This window comes from Schistocerca cancellata, chromosome 3, assembly GCF_023864275.1.
Source record: "Schistocerca cancellata isolate TAMUIC-IGC-003103 chromosome 3, iqSchCanc2.1, whole genome shotgun sequence".
Lineage (NCBI taxonomy): Eukaryota > Metazoa > Arthropoda > Insecta > Orthoptera > Acrididae > Schistocerca > Schistocerca cancellata.
Genome location: NC_064628.1, coordinates 611,936,383 through 611,942,382, shown reverse-complemented (window position 1 = coordinate 611,942,382; position 6,000 = coordinate 611,936,383).

Below are 6,000 nucleotides of genomic sequence, written 5' to 3'. Positions count from 1 at the left end.
ATGCGCTCGCTTGCATTCATTACTGAGTGCGTAACCAGCACCATTATTAAATCCGTTGACGTTCTATAAATTACGCTGTGGGCCAACAGACTTCTAACCTACTGCCACAGTGTTGATGAAAACAGATGGGACTTAAGGACAGTGTTCAAGGTCGAAAAAAATTGTTCTAGGTAAAAACACCTCGTCATTAATTCATTACGGCAACTCCATAGAAATGGAAGTAAACAGCCTTCTTTTTTCCCAAACTTGCTAGGGTAAGCAAAGCAGAATTGTTCACACAGCCGATTATAGGTTTTAGCCAAAGTAACACATAATTTAGTAGGGAAAGTACGTCGACTATCATTTTTATCAAAATAATGTGAGTTTATCCATTGAAACTTAGTTTCGTCATGTAATAAAAGTAATAAAGCAATAGAAACGTTAGGTAAATGTTGCCACCACCAGTGTTGTAGAGTTGTTACAGTTGTTAATCTCTCATGTTGATCATTCGAGACTTCTCTTAAACAGCATTAACAGCGTTACTATATTTTCACTATCTGAAATACTTTTTATAAGCTTATAAATGAAATTTCCTTTTTAAATTTTTATATAATGCAGATGTTTGAAATGAAATACGTAGGAATATTCGTTCCTTCGTGGACTGAAAGTTCTGGCAAACTCAAAGTAATCCAACATTTGTGCCTGATCCATCTCTGTATACCTGCGTAGATACTTTCATGGAGTTCATATGAGATGTAACGATTTTAGGTATGACTCTACTATTCTCATCGAAAATTTCATTTCTCAAAGCATATATTTGTCATTCTCTGCCTGTACGTACTTCATTGGAATCAACTGAACTGTGTGCATGTGGATATTTTCAATTTGTTGTTAATGTAGATAAAGAAAAATCATCTTTTGCAACTGAATATACTTTTTTTGGTGGCGGGGGGGGGGGGGGGTTAAACGTGTTTCGCCCGTTTACATTAGATATAATCAGTGGCAAGAAAATATAAATGAAATTATTTAATCATACATATTTTGCTAGGATGTCTCTAACGTTCCCTGACAGCTCATTTAAATAATCTTCTTACAAATATGTGCTTGGATTTATCACTTACTTTTCATAGAAAAGTGAAAGTGAGTGGTCTATTAAGGTTGCGGTGCGGATGGTGACAACATTTCTCTGACCCGTGCAGAGCCGTATTGATAACACCTTGACAATAATCTGATTTTCATGTGACTTTTGGGGCGCAAAGTTATGAGGTTGCCGCGACAAGCGCTTCATTCTCCACAACAACAGAAAATGACTCTAAAGTCTCTGCCTCTTGTAAAATTCACTTATGAAATCCCGATTTGAAATACATTATAGATTCCTGTAGTGTCCCCTCAGAATGTCATGAATGTGTTCTTAATTTTAGTTAGGACCTAAGTTATGTTAGGGTCTTTAGAGAGACGAATAATTTTTCCTCCTTAGAACAGCTTCAAATGTATCATTTAATATCTCGAAAACTATTGTTCTAACCGACGCACCTTTTTTCGTTGATTAACGCGATTCCTTGCCCAGCAAGGGATCAATCCAAAGCTGCGTATCACATAGCAAATGGCGTGGCAAAGACTCACAAGTCATTGGAGGTCCTTGCAGAAATAGTGAGCCATGTTGCCCCATTAGCCGCCCATAATTGCGAAAGTGTTGCCCGTGCAGGATTTTGTTCACAAACTGACCTCTCGATTAAGACTTATAAACATTCGATTGTACTTACGTCGAGCGATCTGGGTCGACAGATCATTCGCTCGAATTGTTTAGAATGTTCTTCAGACCAATCGCGAACAATTGTGGCCCGATGACATGGCGCATTGTCATCCATAAAAATTCCATAGTTGTTTGGAAGCATGAAGTGCACGAATGGCTACAAATGGTCTTCAAGAAGCATAAATAACCGTGTCCATTGAATGATCAGTTCTGGTAGACAAGAGTACCCAGTCCATTCCAAGAAAACACAGACCACATCATTATGGAGCCACCACTAGGGTGTCTCGTAGAAAACTTACATCCATGGCTTCGTGGGCTCTGCGTCACAATCGATTCCACCATCAGATCTTACCAGTTTAAATTTGCTTTCATCTGACAAGGCCATGGTTTTCTCCAGCCGTCTAAGGTCCAACCAATATGGTCAAGAGCTCGGGAGTGGCACGGCAGCCAATCCTAGGGCTTTTATCTATGACCTACCACTTGTTTCATCGTTGGAATTGTTTGCTTATATGAAGAATGCAGAGCTGCACCGTGGTACAGAGTCCAAGTTAAAATGCAGGTGCCCTTATAACTAGCTGGGAAAGTCAGTGCATACCACATCTAACACGATCATGCCTACTATGCACAGTGTGCTGAAACCAGTCTTTTGCTTGATGCAGATTTACTTTTACGGATTTTCATGTTTCCAGAGGCTTATGAGCCGGCCATTGTGGCCGAGCGGTTCTAGGCGCTTCAACTTGGAACCGCGCGACCGCTACGGTCGCAGGTTCGAACACTGCCTCGGGCAAGGATGTATGTGATGTCCTTAGGTTAGTTAGGTTCAAGTAGTTCTTCGTTCTAGGGAACTGATGACCTCAGATGTTAAGCCCCATAGTGCAGAGAGCCATTTGAACAATTTTTAGGACATATGTTTCGTAAACACTCCTCATAACACGAGAAGTAATAATTCCCCACCATCGCCTCCTTACCTCAATCTAATCAATACTGGAAACTCTGCTGTCCTATGCAAGGATCAAAATAACAAAGTGATTGACAGCTCGTTGTTTACAAGAGAGCTATGACAGTACAACGACAACCATTGAGAGAATTAACTTGGTATCGCCATCTGTTCTTTTCACAGTCATCATATCACTCTGCTACCTCAGGTGCTACTTGCCACATTGAGCTGCAGACGACGCTAGCGTCTGGTGCCGACCGTGATTCCATTTCGTTGCCTGCATTGTTTCTCTGCGCGGAGGTTTTATTTTACCGGACAGAATGGCGTAGAGTAGTTGAGAAAATAGCGACGATTTAAGGCTTGCGCATTACGATTTAGAATGATGTTGTTGTATCGTGCTTGAGCGTGCAGGTTCTGCAATGTGCCGAATCGAGTGCACAGAGATCTGCTTTGTACTACTCAAGTACGATTGACACCCCACTTATATGTTAACGTGTGTGACCTGTCGCACAGCGCGCTTCTGGAAACTACCGAGAGGGATGCGGCACCATGCCGACTCTAGGACCGAGGCCAGCTGCTCGAGGTTTCTCGGTTGAGGATTCATTGCGCGAAGAGCCCGACCGGGGTGGTCTCACAAATTCTCGGCTGGGTTTTAATCCGGGGAGTTCGTTAACCAGGAGAGTACGGTAAACTCATCCTAGTGCTCTCCGAACCACGCACGTGTACTGCGACTTGTGTGACACGTTGCATTGTCCTGCTGGTAGATACCATAGTGCCGAAGGAAAAAAAACTGCCTGTAGGTGTGGACGTGATTCCTAGGGATAAAGGTGTACTTGTGTTGATCCGTTGTGCCTTCCAGAATGACGAGATCATCCAGGGAATGCCACGAAAACATTCCTCAGACCATAAAGCCCCCTCTTCCAGCATGGACCACTGCGACGATTGTTGCAGGGCCGTACACGTCAACAGCCATCCATCCGATGGAGCATAAAACGAGATTCACCTCAAAAGACCACCTGCCGCCATTCTGTTTACGAATGGTCAAAAGTCCAAATGTGTGCGAATTCCTAAATGTTCAAACAACGCAGGTCATCGATCCCTAGAGTTACACACTATTTGAACTAACTTAAACTACTTACGCAAAGAACAACAAACACACCCATGACCGAGGGAGGACTCGGACTTCCGGAGGGAGGGGCGGCGCAATCCGTTACATGGCGCCTCAAACCGCGCGGACACTCGGTGTGGCTATCTTTTTACGTCCAGTTACGGTATTAGCTTGTAAATTTCAGGCTACCCCGTAGATGAACAACAGTCAGCATGGGTTCATGAACCAGGTGCCTGCTGCGGAGGCTAGTTCGCAACAACGCTGGCTAAAATGCCATTTATAGCTCCGCCCCCTGTCATCGATGGTCCGTGGTGCACCACAGTTGCCTCAATGCCGGTTTCGGATTGAATCATTTCGCCATGCACGGTATACTTTGCCATGCACGGTATACTTTGCCATGCACGGTACACTTTACTCCTTGTAAAATGCTGGTGTATTAATTTAGAGAGCCTATAATCGGCTGTGTGAACAATTCTGCTTTGCTTACCCTAGCAAGTTTGGGAAAAAAGAAGCCAGTTTACTTCCATTTCTACGGAGTTGCCGTAATGAACTAATGACGATGTGTTTTTACCTAGAACAATTTTTTTCGACCTTGAACACTGTCCTTAAGTCCCATCTTTTTTCATCAACACTGTGGCAGTAGATTAGAAGTCTGTTGGCCCACAGCATAATTTATAGAACGTCAACGGATTTAATAATGGTGCAGGTTACGCACTCAGTAATGAATGCAAGCGAGCGCATGATACCGGGAATGGAAGAGGAGTATAAACTACATAATAATAATAATAATACGACATAACGGAGACAGAACACTTTGTGGTTGACTTAACATCGCTGATCAGGACGTAATCAATCGCGACACGGGCTTACTGTGCCATTTACATTTGTGAAAATAAGCCACTTCTGTGGCAATTAGTTTCTCTGATGAAGACAATGGTGAATACGTACAGATATAATGCGACAAGTTTGTGAAGAACATTGTACTCTCTTCAATAAAACCTTCCTGGCTTACGATGTCAATCTAAAACTGAAACTGGAATTTCCATAGGTGAATAAGTCACTCAGCGTTTCACATATTCAGTTGGATCGATCCGATGAAGTGCAGTGTAAATATCTGTAGTGTGAAGGACTACTGAATTAATGTCTATAAATCAGTAATACAAACGATCATTAAATGAGCTCTATTTTCCATCGATGCCTCACAGAAAATGATAATAGTTTCAAAAATAAAATGCTTTGCCAAACATTAGGAGAATATTTCCTATTTAATATGGTCATTAAGTTGCTTAAAAGGAGACCTGTATCATTTGTACTGGACAGAAACAAAAAGTGGCCCGAAAGTACACCAATCTCAAAGTCATCTACATATATCAAAGAACCATCGCAGTTTGTAGCAAGAACTTTATTAGTTCTACCAAATATTTCGTAACTTTTCCAGTACTGTGTCGCTTGGTTGACCCTTATGCTGTTACGGAATTCTGAGAAACTATCGTTAGGCTTATTAGATAAGTTTCAACTTGTTTTTTTTCCATTACCTCGCAGTAGAGAAATTCGTTACACACGTCTGAGTTTTACCTTAGACTCATGCTGTCTCCGAAAATATTAGCTTCGTATCATGTGTAACAACTCCTAAAAGCCTCATCAGATCGAAGGTGCTTGTAATAACACTAAGCGTATTGTGTCCGTTCATCCGTTATGGACGTTTTCTCTTGAGCTTGAATTCCGACTCTGCAACGATGCAACATATGACAATATATTTCCGTACCCTACAGCAATTTATTAATTTAAACATTTTTAAAGTGACTGCTATTACATTTTTTTAAAGATACTATAGATCCGGTCTAGCTCCTACGGCAGTACCAAGGATTGGTATCCCTCACGCTCGTACAATGAAGATTAAACCGAATTGTCTGTGTTGCGATGGCAGGGAACGCATTTTATGTGCAGCCGAGCAGTGGCCTTCATCAAAGCACGCTTTTGTTACAAAGACGTAAATGAGCAGTTTACATACTTAGCACTTTCGGAAATGCTTCCACCCTTGGCCGTAAAGCCAATGATTATTTCCTTTGGATGTCTGATAAATCGCTCCGTTTCCGCGTTAGGACAACGACTGCACTGTTGCCTCCCTGTGTAGCCACGCGGTCAGGGGCCTTGATACAGTTCGCACGGCTCCCCCCTTTCTCCCCCCCCCCCCCCGTCCCTGTCGGAGATTCGAGTCCTTCC